Genomic DNA, 19,701 nt, shown 5'->3' on the forward strand with positions numbered 1-19,701 from the left:
TGGAAGTAAATATTTACTTCCACCATGGATCAGATCGGAAACCCCCCACCACCGCTCCGTGCCGATGGCGTGACGTCAACCACTACCGCAACGATACGGAGCCAAGTCATTAGACTTGGTGGTGTAGTGGATAGCGAGTCTGGCTGATACCCGAAAGGTGCCGGTTTCGTAACCCGCTGGTAGCTCTAACTTTTTGTCAACAATTTTTTTTATCTCAGCAGGTTTGGTTAGGTTATGAGTTTAATTTTATAATTAAAAAATTTAATTTGAGAAATTTATAATTTTATTTTTAGAACAGAACTATTTTTTCGATCAGTAAACCTTTATTAGAGTTTGTCATTATCAGCAAGTTTGGTTAGTTTGGTTAGGTTATGACAGTTAAATTATTTTTAATTTAAATTTAACCTACAAACGATACGTTTTGACAGGGACAGTGATAGAGATAACAATTTTCCGCGAACAGTTAGGCTATGCTGATGCGCCGGTTAATTCGGAAGCGTACGACATGGTGCGGTGGTGGGGGGTGTTCTGATCCAATCCACGATCCTCGGAGTTGCACTGGCTGCATAGACGCTTGTGACATATTCCTTAGACACAGCTGTTAATTAATAGCCCATACAGCTAATAGGCCAGTCAAATCGGACAATAAAATCGCAAAGCGTGATGTATTGCTGCATTTTTAATATGTTGTTGGGACCAGTTAGGGTAACTCAAAACCAAGTTTGCAGCTTCGAGATCCCTGTGCTCCCTGCGTAATAAGTAAAATATTAAAAAAATTATGTAATTTTTTTAGTTTTTGGTCTTTAACTTATTAATAGTGCATTTTTTATAATACTACTCAAATGTAACAATTAAAGTACATACAATTTCCAACAATTTAAGCATAGTTCCATTTTTGAGTGTCAAATAGTTTTTAAGCAATAATTTTTTAAATATTACAAATTTTTTAAAGTAATTACCATAATTTACATTTTTCCTGGGTTGGACCCACATAAATTGTGTAGTACCCATATTATGGCAGAACTCTAAAAAACTGCTTTTGTAGTAAATTTTATTGGCTTTTGTTTTATCACAAAGCCAAGTCTGTACCTTCAACACTTTTCTGAAAACTATACATATAATAATTTATTAATATTACAATTTTTTTTATTTAATGAGTTGAAATAATGTCCCCCAACCATTAAGTGATAAAACGAAATGAGGAAAAACATATTTAAGGTTATATTTAAAGATAAATTATGACTAAACATTCTATAGTTAGATAAGCTGCAATTTTGATCTGATATATATATATATATATATATATTACAGTATATATAGGGTGAATATTGTTGATTTTGTACTGTATTGAAATCGGTCCCGGGCCCAGGTCTTACCATGAGTACTACGGTAATAGCTTATTCCCTATATCGAAAATTCGCTAAAACCTTATAATTTTGTTTATTTAGATGTCCAAAAATATCATTATTTATACACAGCCGGGACTGACTTATATTTTTGACATGTAAATGTGTGTGTATGTCCATCAGCACATTAAATAGAGTAAAATAGAGTATGATCATACTAAAGGGAACAGGTTTTATGGGATTAAAATAGGTTTCCCCATTCTCACCCTAAAAATTCCTCCTAGGAAGCTGGAGAATAGTGCCTAATTGCTTTGCATGGTGGCAACACATTCCACAATGAATTATAAAACCTTCGATTCCGCCTGTTTGTAAAGGCAGCAGCCAGCGTAAACTTATAACACTTGCCCACCACCTAAGATGCAGCTTCCTTCCACTCATTTCGAGCATACCACCAAGTGCAAAAATGGTTAGGGATTGAAAAGGATCCCACAGAGTGGGGTTGGTCAAATAGCACAGCAGGATTGGTTCCAGTAACAACCTCATGCCACAGACAATATAATACTTTAATTGGTTTATTCCATTGTATGTGCTCATGCAGTCAAGCTCCACCCAACCTTCTGAAACTAATTTCATGTAGGTGTAAAAAGGGATGCACGAGTGCTTGCACATGTCGGAAGGCCGGGCTAAGGGTTCACCATTACGTACTCCTTGCTCTGCTAAGAATTGCCAAAATGTCACATTACCATTTACAGTATTGAAGAGGATGAAGATGATCCTGACGATAATATGTCTTTACCCGATGAGTTTGAATCAGGAAACATTTCTAATACCTTGCCTTCAATGTCCAAAAAGCCAAAATACTAACTATAGAATGTTTTGTCATAATTTATCTTTAAATATAACCTTAAATATGTTTTTCCTCATTTCGTTTTATCACCTAATGGTTGGGGGACATTATTTCAACTCATTAAATAAAAAAATCGTGATATTATTGTTGGGACCACGTATGTTTGCGGTTGAGGGAGGAGCCTAATTACCATATGGTTTTGAATGACCCAATGAGAACCGTGCGGTGTTGCCAAATCTAATAATACCAGCTGATTTGAAAATATTGCTTAGTATATTTTAATTAGTAATGTCAACGGGCGATGTGGCAACGTCGCACTAGCCTTGTCTTGTGATTCGCTGCCACCAACTGCAAACTTACGTGGTCCCGACTGTAATAAATTATTATTTGTACTAGCAACAGAGCCCGTTGTAGTTAAATACAACGGTCCCTAGAAGGTACATTAGTACATAATATATGCCCTTGTAAGTACCTGAAATTTTTTTTAAGAATGAAATTGTTTAGAAAACAAACTGATTTTCTAAAAGAGTAAAATAATGAAAAACAAATACAATTTTACAAAAATATTTTATTTACAGTATTTCTTTGTAAACAACATTCTTTGTAAAGACTTCATCTGATTGTTTTAATAATCTTCCTTGTTCTTTGCCAGGGATAATTTTAATTTTTATGTCTTCAAACCTTTTAACCCTTGATATTGCAACATACAATTGTCCATGGCTGAATACTGGTGCTGGAAGGTATATCCCAACTTTATCCAATGTGCCCCTGCGCTTTGTTTATTGTAATAGCAAACGCTAATTTTAAAGGAAATTGCCGTCTTTTTAAAACAAATGGTAAATCTGTGTCCGTGTCCGTCTGTGCTAAGTCAATCCTTGGAATGAATACAATTTCACGTGCTGCTCCAGTGCTGATCCAGTTAAAACCTCTGCAATTATTAAATTGGGCTTGAGTTCTTTAACAATTAATCGTGTGCCATTACATAACCCCCGTTTTGTGTTAAGATTTCGTAGCAACATTATTACGGCTCCAATTTTTAAATTTAATTTGTGTATTGGCATTCCCAATACACAAATTAAGGAGGTTGAGGAAGTTGCATCATCTCTGAGTGAAGTGTTGGTCAGACTATCTTGTTCTGTTTCTTTTTCATTTTCTGGGTCTCTATCCTTTTAATTGCTTGATAAACACTTTTTTACCCCTTGGAGTAAATCTTTATCTATACTATAATTTGGTTTCTTCAATTTATTTTTATGAGCTGTTGATTCACGTCTGCCAGAACATGTTTTACTTTTTCTATTTTTTGATGCACAGTCACGTTTTGATTTTGGTAAGATTATATCCTCTTGATTCTCAGGCATACTATTGTCTATCAAAACATCGTAATGCCCAGCATCCACATTTCCTGAGAATCGTAGTTTATAGATCGTTGTGCCTTCACCAACCGTTACAAAATAATCCAATTTCTCAGCATATATTTTGAATTGGCAGTCAAAAACTCTTGCTGCAGCTTCGATTTCGACATTACCGGCGTATTCCCCATCTTTGGTCATCAAATTTCTGTATTCCGTCGCGTTTTTTTACATCTAGTCTACATGTCTTATCCCCTACGATCAAAGGACAATAGTAGTCCCAGTTATTGACGACTTCATCAACTACCGTGGATCGTATATCACTGTATCTGGATTGAGATTTATGGCATAAAAATGAGACACTTCTAAAGAAACAGTTTCCATCACCAACCATGTAGTGAAGAGTAAAGTTATTCATTTTTCAACTAATGTAAAATATTGAGTTTATAATTAACAGTTCAAAATAACGAATATCAAATACTATTTTAAACTGTGAATTATAAATTAAATTTGAATAATTTATAATTGACAGTTTAAAATAATATTTTTTGGTTATGAAATCCATACATCACTTAACTTACCAATACTTATTAATGGTACAGATTAAAAACATCACTTTAGAAACACACTTTACGGACCTCAACCACCAATTCAAATAGTAAACAACTAAATGTAAACAAAGAAAAATCAAGGAAATAACAATAAAACAATCAGCTGTTAAACTATAGGTTAATACATGTGTTCCATATGATCAGATAATGCATACTGGCTAACCCATTATTACTACCATACAAATTTTTAGATTATTCATACCGGCAAACGTATTACTACCATAAATAAATAAAACTCAAACTTTACTAATTATTTGGAAATCTACACAGATTTTATTGACCTATTAATTAATAAAATCGGTCCAGTAGAACTGTAGATATAGTTGTAGAAAGTTAACAAAAATCTCTCCAATTCAATATTTTCTCACCACAATAAATTAGGAGGTTGCTAAGCTTTTTTGCAAATAACTCTTAAACGGTGAGGAAATCGACCAAAGTGGAAGGTGATATTCTGAAAGAGAATACAATTTGCTACAAAGTACTCTTAGGCGTTTTTTGAAAATATTCAAAAAAGGCAACCTAAAGTTAACTATAAATTGAAATTTTAAAATATTAACTATAAAAAAACACAGTTTTTAATGTATTTTTGCTTTTTATTCTTTATTCACCACAAATATTTAATAAAATCAAACTTTCATAATTATTTGCAAATCTACACAAATTATGCTTTCCAACGATACATTAGTTAACAAAATCGGTCCAGTAGAAGTCTAGATTTAGTTGTACAAAGTTTAACAAAAATATCCCTAATTCAGTATTTTTAACAACTAAAAATTTGGAGGTCACTTAACTAATTTGACAATAACTTTTAAATGGTGAGTAAATCGTAGAAAATGCACGTGATATTCTGAAAGAAGATAAAATTTCCTACAAATACCTTCTGTGTATTTCTTTAAATTATTTAATATAGGTGGCCAAAAGCTGACTACAAATATAAACTTGAAAATAAAAACCTGAAAAAACAGTTTTTAATGTATTTTTGTTATTTTTATTTTTCCACCACAAATATTAAATAAAATCAAACTTTCATAATTATTTGCAAATTTACATGAGTAAGGCTTTCCAATGACTCATTAATTATCAAAATCGGTCCGGTAGAAGTCTAGATTTAGTTGTACAAAGTTTAACAAAAATATCCCAAACTCAATACTTTCTCATTATTATAAATTCGGAGGTTGCTTAGCTTTTTTGCAAATAACTTTTAAATGGTGAGGAAACCGACCAAAGTGGAAGGTGATATTCTGAAAGAGAATAAAATTTCCTACAAATTGATACCATACACTTCTTGGAAACACTAAAAAAGGCAGCTAAAAGTCGCACCCAAATAAAAAGTGTGAAAAACACCGTTTTCAATGTATTTCTTATGGAAAACATGTTTTTTTGAAATTTTCCACCATAAATCATAATAAAAACAAACTTTCATAATTATTTGCAAATCTACACGACCTAAGCTTTCCAACGACCCATTAGTTAATAAAATCGGTCCAGTAGAACTCTAGATTTAGTTGTACAAAGATTTTTAAAACTGAATTATATATAGAATAGATAGTTTTCAGAAGAGTGTTGAAGGTACAGACTTGGTTTTGTGATAAAACAAAAGCCAAAAAAATTTACCACAAAAGCAGTTTTTAAGAGTTCTGCCATAATATGGGTATTACCCAATTTGTGTGGGTCCAACCCAGGAAAAATATAAATTATGGTAATTACTTTAAAACAATTTTAATATTTAAAAAATCATTGCTCAAAAACTATTCGACACTCAAAAATGAAACCACGCTTAAATTTTTGGAAATTTTATGTACTTTAATTGTTACATTTGAGTAGTATTATAAAAAATGCACGATTAATAAGTTATAGACCAAAAACTAAAAAAATTACATACATTTTTTAATATTTTACTTATTACGCAGGGAGCACAGGGATCTCGAAGCTGCAAACTTGGTTTTGAGTTACCCTAACTGGTCCCAACAACATATTAAAAATGCAGCAATACATCACGCTTTGCGATTTTAGCCTCTTTTTATGTACGATTTGACTGGCCTATAATGGCAACTAAGGGACCTACAGTTTATAGTGGAATCCGAACCACATTTTTCCTTGTAATTAACGAAATGGTCTAATTATCAGGATAGTACTGCGGATAGTCGTAGTACTCACTAGTGCGGTTAATCCACACCAGGGAGCATCGCATCCACAGTGCATGCCTATAAATATCCACAATTCGTAATATAAACAAATAATCTCAACTGATTTTAATAAGGTAATAAATTGAAAGAATAACAAATACAGCTGAGGTATTTTTAACATTAGGTATAGGAAAGTTCCCTTTAGAAAGGAATTACGACCTTAAAGGGCAATTTATGAAATATTGGATAGTATTGTGCAAGGTCTCTCGTATGACTATCATTTTAAGTATATGGTTTATGGGGGTGTGACTTTTAGTTTTCTCAAAAGTTCATGGGTACCGGTACTTTGGAATTATGGATGTTCCTTTGGTTGAGCCTCTTCCACAAAGCTATATTAGATAATGGGTGTGTGTGTGTGTTTATACATACTTGGTTTTTTTCAGCCAGCAGCTATTATTCCTAGTTTTGCATACCAAAAGGGTTAGGCTTTTTGAATGAGTTCAGCAATACAAAAAATGTTGAAAAATATATTTTATGTACGGAAATCCTGTTTTAACAAGACGCTCAAGCCTTCCTCACTGTCTCTGTTATGTAAGCTAGCAATTAGTTGAGCATTCCTCAACTTGATAAATCTTAGTTTGAGATTTTACTCCACCATCATCTCTGTAATTTACATACAACATATTAAAGGAACACAATGAAATTATTCTTCTAGCTTCCCAGCCATCCGTTTATAGCTGTAGTTAACTTTCTTAGCGTGCTCTTTGAACTGGCTAACGTTTTACTTAACCGAAAACTACTAGTGACTTAATTCAAATTGACTATATTGTTGCGCTTGCAATTAACGTAAAAATATTAAATGAGTTAAGATTAGGCGTTAAGAACTGTTAAGATTAGGCCTGCAAATTGAAGTTTATAAAAAACAAACTTAAGTGGCCGAGATTTCAGCCAAAATTTGTAGTGCAAGCCCTGCTATTTCAATTCTAAACAATTCTGGGTAATTTAAGCTAGATAACTTTAAGCCGATATAAATAATACTAGTGTACCTGTTGCTCGAAATCGAGCAATTGTCAAGTACCGGTATTACACAGAAGTTATTTTAAAACTGCAGTAATAACAGTCATAATTTTTGATGAGTCTAAAACACCCGACTAAATGCTTATGTAACTAATTGAAATACTCCCGGTATTTAATAGCGCTTTGAAATAATAAACGCTTCTTGTACAAATATTTTAGAATTTTTTGGACCCGGCCTTTTTTTTGTGTTTTCTACAAATGTTTCCCGACTTAAATCTGTTACCAGTAAACATTTCTTGTATGTATTTATTTGATCTGACTTTAGGTAGGTTTACTTTACCACTGTGACAATATTATGTGTATATTCTTCATGTTTTTTTTTTTTTTTACTTCCAAAATAACTTGCTTAGCATAATTGGCAAAAGTTATTCATCCCCAGAAGTGATTGTGTACCTGGATTCCTTACTGTGAGACCAGGCCTCTCCTCTACTCTTCTGATAAGAATAAGATTCCCTATTAATTGTCTCCTCCTCCTGTTTTCAACATTTCTCCTTTAAATTCAAGAAATTTTCTGTTCCAACAAAACTGATTAACTGTTTAGGTTTTGTTTATAAACTCCTAAATATTACAAACATCAATATTTACTCCCAAAAAGCTGGTGAGTTTATTAGCGAATTTCCCTATAGGGAAGTAGCTAAAATTACCGTAGGTGGCACTGTGAGACCTAGGCCCGGGACCGATTTACTTTTTCATTTTGATGTCCCCAGAGGCCAAAAACACCATTCGTTCAAATTGTTATATATGTATATATATACATAGATTTATATATATATATACGTCCGTGAACGCGATAACTTGAGTAATTTTTGTCCGATTTTGATGAAATTTCGTTTAAAGGTGTAAGGCGGGATAAACTTGAATGAGTTCGCGAACCAGCATGATTGGACCATGGGAACGGGGTTTTACGGGGGGTTTAATGGGGTAAAAAATGGGTTTTCTCATTTTTGACCCTCAAAACACAAAATTTCCTAATTTATCTCTAGACCTTTTTAAAGAGCTTAAAAAAACAAATAATTTGGTATATCAAAGTGTTTTTGTACGGTTATTGGTAACAGAGAAAATTCCAAAAAATGTAAATGTAAAATTCCCATACTATTATGGAGAGTATTGTAAAATGTTGTAGTTTGCTTGTTTATGGATATATTTTGATCATAATTGGCAAATTTATTTATTTTATACTAGGCTATTACTATTTTACAAAAAAATACACTTTATTTGTTTCCTTGTTACAGCAAACCTAGGTACTCATTAAACCTAATGTTATTTAAAAAGGTTTAGTTGAAAATGAATTCAGACAAATGGAAATTCGCTTAGTCGGCAGGTTTGTTGCGGCGGGGGTATTTTTATACACAGCTGTTTTTGCTTTTCAATTTATTTTCAATGTAATTCTTATGGGGAAAATGAGACCTTTGAGAGTGTCTCGACCCTTAAGGGTAAGAGATTTTAAATTCTAAAATCTTTATGCAAAACTACAAATTGTGACAAATTATTTGACACCTCAAACGTTAAAATCGGTCCAGAAATAACGGAGGAGTTTTGTTCACAAAAAACAGCCCTCACGTATTAATATAAGAGATTGTTTGTATTAATTACAACTTTTTCACTTGTTATTACACTAGAGAAAATACAATATATTATTGGAAATCCCTCTTATATGATAACAGGACGAAAGGTCTACACGATTACTGACGTTTTCAATTACATACCATACCACTGTCAAGTTGATTTGATTTTATCAGAGACATAGAGGTGCAGTAAGCTGTATAACAGTGCATTTACTAAGAGATGACAGACTTACCCTGATGAAATAACAAAACATGTTGGCTCAGTAGACAGGCTGGGGTGGACCGGGTCGGCCCGACGGATGGGTCATCGGATAGAATGTCCAGGGGACTCGACAAGCTCTTGAGGCTTCCACATAACCTCTACAATGGTCCGTCACACACCTAACACCCAGTCGCGACCTCGAGACCTCACGCGACACCAAACATCACGCAACAAGACAAAACACCAGATCCAAGACAAATCAACTCACCGGTAACAGTTGAAATCTAATAGTTTAAGTTTCTCTGAAGCGAACATAGCTCGGGGTGGAATTTTCAAACCTGAAACAGAAAAAAATATATAGGGTATAATAACTTATTTCTTATAATTATGAATCAAGTTTCCTATGCATTTTCTTCATATTAATGGTAATATTATTTGTGCTTTTTTTTTACAAATAACCTTATGTGACAAGGTTTAATTGACCAATACCAGACTTAAATTCTGTAATACAATAATGCTGCAAGACAAACAGTGAACAAGATATGCCTTCTTCACCAGTTCTGAGAAAGGTACATACTTTGATCTTCAGCAAAATGGATTGGTAACTACAGATATGTCATCATTACAGACCTTAAATCTATTAGGTAGTGTTGGTAGAGTTTAACTATTATTTATTACTAGTTGCTCTGCCCGTGCTTCGCTACAGGGTGAGAATGCAGAAAAGAATAAGTCACTTTTTTAAATATACTAGGCCTATAAGAAACAGTTACAACACACTTACCAGGAAACATATAGGCAAAGCTCAATCGTACTTATTGATTATTTAAATGCAGATTTTTAAATGTGTTATCATCACTTTATATAGTGTATTGCATTTAAAATATATGCAAAAGTCTACTTCATTGACTACATGTCAGCAAGAAACAATTCTTCATGTAAACAAATATAATTAAATAGCAGAACAAAGCTTAACAGCTGGGTTAGATAATTTTCTTCATAAGAAATACATGGGGATTTTGATGGCCTGTGGGGCAAAGCCCGAGGACTTTATTACAGGAATTGGTAAAAGAGGGCAAAAAATATGTCTACACAAAAAATACTTATTTTGACACATCGTTTGTAAAGATCCGTCCATTATTAACGGATGAGTAGTATTTTGTAGAAATCGCCTTCACGTAATATATATAAGGATAAGGATTTTATTATTCAAAAGACACTTATAATAAGCGTTTATAAACTAATTTTTAACCAATTTCAACACCTTTCCATATTTATTTGGTAATGCCACACAATAGCCCACTTTAACAAAAAATTATGTGAAAAGAACAAGCTTCAACACAAATCTAAACGCTCACCTCCTGACACATCAAAATATTTCACATTGTACAAACCGTATGTCAATGAATGGGGAAATATATCACTCAACACATTCAAATCACCGATTAATAAAACAGAGTAAGGTGGTGATGACTAACGAGAAATGTTTTAACATTAGTAAAAATGATAAAGAAATAAGTTGTTATTATATGCTTATTCTAAATTTAAGAAAATATAAAAGTTAAGATGTTAAATAAACTGGTACCTTGGTACCTAACTCGTTCAAAAACGTTAATCATAGACTATGAACAAAATTATTTTAGCAAAGGAAATTCATAACATTTTTAGTATCCACACGCCTTTGATAAAACATACCTTTAAACCTGATTTACTATACTGTACCTGATTTAAAAGGCTATACTGTAGTTTACAATCACTTAGTAGCCTATCCGCAGAGTTATATTAAACATATTTTTTTAAGTATAGGGTTTTAAAATTTTAATCTATTCTTGCCTGTTTTTGTCAAATCTATACCGTAGTTCTTTAGTTAAAGCAACTAATATAATCGTCATGAGCAATAGCTTACTATTTTTGTCTTAAATGGAACCAACCTTTAATAAAAATTAGATGTGGAAAATATGTTTTGATATAAATAAACATCGTGTTGCTGTAAAATGTGTTTACTTAGCCCTTTGAGGGCTAGATACAAAAGTCTTCCATTACCTCATGATTGGGAAAAGCTAAACCTATGTACAACCTATTGTAGCATAGTAAAATGTTTTTGTAGTCACCACCAATCAATATGACAACAATTGATGACAAACTACTGACATTATTAAGCCTTGTCAAATGCCTCGGCCTCTTGTTGGATTATTCTTCCTTATTTCATCATACAAATTTTATACGGAATGTCAATGAGGTCACGATAATGTTCTAAAATTAGAAGGCCTATGTGTTTGGAAACCAAACAAACCATTTGCACACCCCAAGCAATAAGGGAATGCACCTGAATGTCATTTAAAATACATTTGGGGGAACTCTCATATTGTTAACAAGGGTAAAAAAAGATGCATTTATGGGAACTGTAGGAAAAAGCTTAGGGAGCGGTCCAAACCCTGGTCCTGTTACTATCTAACGTCGACATGTTGTTCGAAAGCATCATTAATTGATAGCCCAATGACAAATGGCAACACGATTACGATATCACTTGGAATCGAACCAGCAAATTTTAATTTGATGGCAAGCACTGAAGCACTAATCACTCGGCTACCCAGACAATATTTGCTGGTAACCATGCTTGGCATAGTTACGATAGATACAGTAGGCCTAATATTAGTTTACACAAATATCTAAATAATTGGATCAACAATACTTAGCCTAAAAAACAAAACTAATCCTGTAAAATGAAAACTTGGCCTATACTAATATTAAAACCGGATAATCTTAATTTCATTTTTATTTATTTAGTGCCTACAGTTTTGTTGAAAAATTCCTGACGCGGTAATAGGCTTTTTTCAGCAAAACCCCTTTTACTGCTCTCCCAAATCAGACAAAATCATGTTTAAACTTGCCAAGTTCAGGGACCGCATTGTAAAGCTTGACTCCATTATATCCTAACTGTCTTTCAAAGAAATTGGACTTGTGTTTAGGGGAGGATGGAGTTTCGGCTACCAAGTCATGTGTGTATTGTGTTTTTAGCGAATTTCCCATATAGGGAATAAGCTTTTAACGTAGTACTCATGGTAAGAACTGGACCCAGGACCGATATAATTTTTTATTTTGAGGTCCCTAGAGGCCAAAAACACCATCTGTTCAAATTCATAGGTAGGCCTAAATATATTTGTCTGATGATCAGATTTTGATGACATTTGGTATAAACGTGTAAACCTACATTTATTCAAACGAGTTCGCAAACCAGCATGATCAGACTATGGGAACGGGGGTTTATGGGGGTTTTTTGGTGTAAAAATTGGGTTTTCCCATTTTTGGCCCAAGAAACATAAAATTTGGCAATTTCCAAACTATTTTGTAGAGCAAACAATTCAGTATAAAGAAAGTTATTATGCGCCTAATGGTTACAGAGAAAATCTCAAGAGATTGTAAATTTAAAATTCCCATGGACAATTCTTATGGATAATTATTCTTATTAATTATTAATATTCTTCATATTCATCAGAAGATAATTATTAATATTCTTATGGAGAATAAGTAAACTGTTGTAGGCCTAGTTTGCTTGTTTAAGAACATATTTTGATCAAATTTGGAAAATGCATTTATTTTGTTTTTAACTACAGTATAAACATTTTACAAAAAACCCCTTTTTACCCTCCCTGTTGCAGCAAACCTAAATACTCATTTAACTAATGCTGGATACTAATAATAATAATGGATACTTTTTAGAGTAAATTCAATTAGGCAAATGGAAATTTGCTTAGTCTGCAGGTTTGCTGCAGCGGGGGTATTTGGTATTGAGGTAGGAAACTATTCATTGTTTTTGTGTACTGAAGAATCTTCATAAAAATTCATGTAGGCTACTTATTCTTTAAGACATGAGGATTCCATAAAAAAATACTAACTAGGGGCATGTAAGGACATAAGTCCCTAAAAAGCGTCAATGGCTATGCCTGTACACCATATCTTTGTCTAAAAAAAGTCACTCTATTTGCTTTGGTTGTTGTTATCTATATAATATTCAATCCAATGTTTCTCCTTTATGCGTTACTAAACGACTATCCGATCGTGATGAAACTTAAGGGAAGTAAATAGGTACTATACAAAATGAACAGTTTTATTATCCACATTTATGGTTTTAGGGATCCAATTTCCCAGTTGTCGAAGCCAATACTGACAGTTGACACGAAAATCTTTGGTTTGGTTTTTGGTTTTCAAAAAGTCTTAATTACTGTATAGATAACGTTATCCCTGGTTTTAATATAGTACACAGTACATTTAAAGAGTTAACTGGCTAAGAAGTAACTGCCAACTGCCTGTATCGAATACTGGCTTGGAATGTAGCGCGATCAACTATGTTAAAGTAAACAAAAATCAGCTGCGTATGGCTTCCAATGCTATTCTTATGGAGAACATTTTACGTTATATCTCAATTTTGGTTAACATTTTGGGAATTCCACTATTTTTCCCGCCGTCACGGGATCGAGACCTTTAATTTGAGCCCTCTCCCGTCGTTCTACGACTTCCCAGTCGCCCACAATTTTGACGCAAAGAATCGGCTTACCGGTACGTAATTAATATATAGATACCTCTTAGTTTAATGTAATAAGGCTGAAAAAAAAATTCTTTTTTGTACCTATGAATTTTTAAAACGCGAAGACATAGTTTAGCGTAAAATGGATTATCTAGAAAAGGGTATTAGATAAACACAAAAACCTTTTTTTACTAATAATCCTTATTAAATTAGCTATCATATGCTGCAAAAAAAGTGCATGGGGTTTTAATACCTTCCTAGTTTTTATCAAGTTAAAAATCAAATTATGAATTTATTTTTTTCCGTTTGATTTACAGAACTACCTTACGGGTTTCAAGGAAATAAAATGCCCTAGACTTACACTATTACAAAATTTTTTTAATTACTAAATTAATCTAGTCATATTTCAACCCCTTAACTGTTTCAAAAACTTAATTTTATATTACAGCAGTAATTTAAAATATATGAACGATAAGATAGATACTGTCTGATACTGATACTGTCTTTGAGCTGTCTGAGCAAGTAACAACAGGCTTTCCTAGTCAGCACACTTTGAAGCCTGAGCTTCCCGAGCAAGTAGCATCAGGCTTTCCTAGTCAGCACACTTTGAAGCATGAGCTTCCTCTTCCTAAGCAAGTAATAACAGGCTTTCCTAGTCAGCACACTTTGAAACCTGAGCTTCCTGAGCAAGTGGCAACAGGTTTTTTCAAGTCTTAACATGAAACTCTATTGTTGTACCAGTACTGTTATTGGCAGGTCTTTGCTCAGTCAGTATCTAGTGCTCCTTGATGAAACATAAAATATTATATTGCAAGTGTTTAACGAAATGAAATGAATGAAATGAAAAATGTCTTTATTTAAGAGTTCAAGTTAGGATTTGCAATTCCTCTCTACCACTTAGCCTCTAAAACAATTAAAAAACTATTCACTTATATAAATAAATTTAAATAATCTAAAGTCCTATATATTAAATAGGAAATCATGAAGAAATTCAATTTAGTAACCCTAAAAAATCCCATTCACACAAGATGCCAACAACCCGTCACACCAGCGCCAGAGACTCACCCACGCCTGCTGTTCAATATAATAGATTTTATCTCTGCCCCAAAACTTGCACGGTTTTCTCTGGGTTTTATATGGTCAGGAAGAGAATTCCACATTCGAATTGCTGATACCAAGAAAGATTGATTAAAAACTGTTGAATTGGTGTAGATAAAAGGTGAGAGCCTCTACGAGTGGCACGGGTACTGATGTCAGAAATAAAATGGAAGTTATCTGATAAATACTTGGAAATTTTACTATTGATAATGGAGTGAAGAAGACGGAGGGTGTGAAATTCCCGAAGTTCATTTAACTTCATCAATGAAAGCAAGTTGAAATAGGGAGTAACATGGTCATATCGCCTTAAACATGAATCCGATACAGGAATTCTGCGTTAGCTGAAGTCTGCTAGAAAAATGTACAGTATGAGATCAATTGAAGAGAAATGTTCAAAACTCCATCAAATTATTTGTACATAGGTACGGTACTGAATGTAATTAAGATACAAATAAATGAAATATATATGTAAGTACAAGACATTATTGTTCATAATTTTAATTATGTCGTTTGTACATATTAAATTTAAGTTCTTGAGACAGCTATGGGTTAAAATACTGTATGATGATATTAATTTAGTATAATAATTAATCATTAGGCCTATCAAGTTCTTTGTAATAGTGTAAGTCTAGAGCATTTTAATTCCTTGAAATCCTTACACGGGAAAAAAATAAATTCATAATTTGATTTTTGACTTAACAAAAATCAAAGAAAGAAAAATCTTGAAGGTATTAAAACCCCATGAATTTTTTTGCAGCATCTGATAGCTTATTTAATAAGGATTATTAGTAAAAAAGGTTTTTGTGTTTATCTAATACCCTTTCCTAGATAATCCATTTTTCGCTAAACTATTTCTTCACGTTTTAAAAATTAATAGGTTAGGTTAGGTACTAAACTAAGAGGTATTAGTATTTTTTTCTGGAATCCTCATGTCTTAAAGAATAAGTACATGAATTTTCATGAAGATTCTTCAGTAAACAGAAAAGTTATAAATTATTTTCTAAAAGTAAGCAAGTTTTATTCCGCGACATCCGATGGTTAGCACTAGCGGAAATGAAAAACGTTAAAAGGCTATAAAAAGAAAACGGTAAGAGGTATTGAGTTAAAATTTGGTATGGTGACTTATCTTTATGGTTAGAACAAACAAGCCAAGTTTCATCAAATTCTGAGATGGTGGGTGAGATGACCTGGTTGGACTGATATGGAATTACCCATAGTTAAATTTTAGGTTATATCCGCATAACACCCAACCTACCTACCTCAAATGTTTAAAATAAATAAGTACTGAAGTAGTTCATAATCAACGTTCAGTTGAATTTATAAATCCCTCTACCTCTTTGTACAAACTTAATGTTTAAGATGTTAACAGTACAGAAATGGCGACAGAAACAAGCAGACAATAAGAAGCGTAACTTACAATAATAAAATTCAAAGTATTGTAGTTAGCCTAATTCAGTTTTTGTGACAGCAGAAAAATTTGTGCACCATTGTTTTCAGGTAAGACTCTAGTTTCTAATGATATATAAATTACTATGGTTCCCTGTGGTAACCTTTAGACAAAATTCCCATAAAAGGGTCCATCAATCAGGTCCAATGTGCACATCAAGAGGAACAGGCCAACATAACTTTATACTTTATACTTTCTTATGAAATGGCGACCATACTAGGCCTATGTAGGTATTTTAAGCCAAGTATGAATGGAGATGAGTGCAGGATGAGTGGCGCGATCTTGTAGTCTTGTTAGTGACTAAGGCCGATATTCCTTAGACACAGCTGTTAATTAATAGCCCAAACAGCTAATGGCAACTAAGGGACCTACAGTTTATAGTGGAATTCGAAACACATTTTTTCCTTGGTATATATAATTGGTCTAATTATCAGGATAGTACTGCGGATAGTAGTAGTGCTCACTAGTGCGGACGTTAATCCACACCAGGGAGTATCCCATCCACAGTGCATGCCTATAAATATCCACAATCCGTGACCTCCAAGTAGCTGGATTACAGGACGACGCCACCCGTTAATCTGTCTATGGCAGAACTTTGGAAGTTGGGAGATTTGGTTAGGCCTAGGCCTATTCTCTGTCATTCAAAACCAACTTGACATTTTTTGTTGAAGGACATTGGACGTGTTACTTATTTTCAGATAGGCTAACTTAATCAAACATTTAAAAAAATTGAGCATAATTGAACTCAACCCATGTTTAGGTTGAAAGGGTTCAAAAGACAAAGCCAGCCTAGGCCTACTTTGTCCAATGGTTTTTGTTAAAAGGGCTAAAGTTAAAGGTATTTTACCTTAGCCTAACTTAATGCAATGGATTTGGGACAACTAGCTTATTACATTAATTTACAACTGAACTAAGTGATGTGTGATTGAACTAATAAGTAAAACTCCTTATAACAACTTTGGATCAGGTGTTTTTATTTACAAGTGGTGGAATATTATGATCCTTGCTAGTTAGTTACAAAGAGGCCTACTTACATTGTATGGATGGTATAGCGAGTGCTATGGCAAGTGGTTTTATAATATCTAGCGCAATAGACACAATCAAATATGCACTGATATGAATGAAATCACAATAAATGGATAGAAAGCAAACACTTCCTTGCCTCGAAAATAATATAAATATAGCCGGACGCGTGCAGACGACCGTCCTAAAGTGTGAGATACGCAATGAAAGACGTCACTCTCATTTCATTTTGTCATTTGATTAAATTCGTCGTCTGTCTGTACAGTGTACAGTATGATAAAAACAATCATAGATGGCAGCACCTGTCGACAAGGGCGATGGTGCAGCCGGCTGGCGGCAATGCAATAACAACACGACAAGTACAAGCACAAGCACAAGTTTACAACCATCGGATTTGAGTTTGGCCACTGCAATAAACAATACCCCTAACGCAGCAAACCTGCAGGCTAAGCGAATTTCCATTTCCCTGATTGGATTTACAATAAATTGTCTCCTTGAAAATATCACATTCCCTATTTAAATAGAATTTAACGATTACTTAGGTTAGCTGCAACAGGGAGGGTAAAAACGGGTTTTAATTTGTAAAATGTCAATAATTTAGCAAGAAATAAATGCATCTTCAAAATTTGATCAAAATATGTTCATATACAAGCAAACTCCGACCGTTTACTATTCTCCGTAAGAATAACGTGGGAATTTGAAATCGGCAATTTGTTGGAATTTTTCTCCGTAACCATAGGTGCATTATACAACGCTTTATATACTAAATTATTCGTTTTTAAGCTCTAAAAATGGTTTAGAAAGAAATTGCAAAATTTTATGTTTTTTAGGTCAAAAATAGGAAAATCCAATTTTTACCCAATAAACCCCTGTTCCCATAGTCCGATCATGCTGGTTCGCGAAATCGTTCGAATAAATGTAGGTTTACATATTTAAACCAAATTTAATCAGAATCTGATAATTTTTGCTCGAGTTATCGTGGTAATGGACAGACACATAAAAATATATATATGAATTTGAACGGATGGTGTTATTGGCCTCTAGGGACCTCAAAACTAAAAATTAAATCGGTCCCGGGTCCAGGTCTTACCATGAGTACTACCATAGAAAAACAAACTCCCCAAGGAGGAGTATGTTTTATCCATGGTACTACGGTAGTAGCAATTATTACCTTCAAAAGAAATTCTCTAAAAAACTAATAATACTAGGTTTACTATCATTGGCGGTTCCAATTCCAAAGGGGGACTACAGGACCCCCCCCCCCCTTGAACCCTGGAAAATAAATTTAAACTTACATTTTCTTCCTTAAAACATTTGATGTTAATAAACAGACATCAATGTAGTTTTTATTGAACTTAATAAACGATGGCAGTATTAAAGTTCCACATAGATAAACTTTGTGGGGCATTAGCACTACAAATAAAACAATATTTACAGCAGTCAACTGATGACATGCTACGGCAAAGGTGAGCGCGACAGCGACGACGGGGAAACAGCTGATTTCGTGTTCCTAGTGTTCAATTCAAATTGTCTGCTAGCTAAAAACTAACTTACACATAGACATCCATCAGCCATCAGCGGTAGCACCAGTAGCCTATTACCATTGACTATATAAACACTAGTGTTTCAGTTTATATAGTCAATGTTATTGCTGAATGTGATACTATACATATTGTGACAGATTTTTAGTTGACGTCCCAGTATGGTTTCCGCAGTAATATATCGACAATTGATGCAATTGATTGTCCGGGAGCGAAAATTTTTGGGGGCTTTGAGGGGAACAGCTTTACTGGGGTTACTTGTTGTGACCTCAGTAAGGCTTTTGACACTGTCGATCATGACACGTTGTTAATCAAGTTGGTTGAAGCACTATGGAGTCAAGGAGGCTATGGGGCAGTGCACCAGATGTAAAATGTGTATTGCTACTGTAAAAGAAAGCAGTACGTCTGCTGGCTGATGCAACGTCCACTCCACAGATCATTGTAAGCCCATTTTTGTATCTGAAGGCTTGATGACATGTTTTATTAGCTTATATGTATTTGTGTGCCTATTAAATTTAAAAAGTAAAATAGACAATGTTAATTTGAGAGAGGATTTTCATGAGCATGACACTAGATCTAAGAACCTTTTTGATGTGCCATTTGTTAGATTAATAAAAAGTCAAGTTCAACACAGCTTATATATTAAGTTTAAGATTTTTTTAACAGACTCCCATGTGAAGCCCGAAACCAGAATTTTTCAAAATTCAAAACCAACCTCAGAAACCTTTTATTGGCCAACCCACTGTATTCCTGGAATGATTTTTTCAATATACCAGCAGCATCCGTAAAGTACCTATTTTTAAGTTTTTACCTATTTTTAAGTTTTGACTCTTGATATGTGATATTTATTTGACTTGCATGTGTAATTAGACCTTGTATCTTTTAGTTTTTTAGTTGTGAACATACAATGATTATTTATTATTATATATTTATTGTAGAAGTTTTTG

General features: G+C 33.5%; 1 protein-coding gene across 1 annotated transcript in view; it reads right to left on the reverse strand.

Annotated features, from left to right (window-relative positions):
• LOC128985442 (phosphatidylcholine:ceramide cholinephosphotransferase 1-like) overlaps positions 1 to 17,392 on the reverse strand; it is a 135,844-nt gene extending 118,452 nt beyond the window's left edge. The window contains exons 1-2 of the mRNA XM_054404925.1: positions 17,225 to 17,392; positions 9,155 to 9,461 (exon numbers count right to left, since the gene is read on the reverse strand). The gene's annotated coding sequence lies outside the window, so the exon portion shown is untranslated. The remainder of the gene's footprint in view (positions 1 to 9,154; positions 9,462 to 17,224) is intronic.
• Between the last annotated feature and the right edge of the window lie 2,309 nt (positions 17,393 to 19,701).

The sequence above is a fragment of the Macrosteles quadrilineatus genome, unplaced genomic scaffold, assembly GCF_028750875.1.
Source record: "Macrosteles quadrilineatus isolate MER2022 unplaced genomic scaffold, UCM_ALF_1.0 Scaffold_2__2_contigs__length_208266976, whole genome shotgun sequence".
Taxonomy (NCBI): Eukaryota; Metazoa; Arthropoda; class Insecta; order Hemiptera; family Cicadellidae; genus Macrosteles; species Macrosteles quadrilineatus.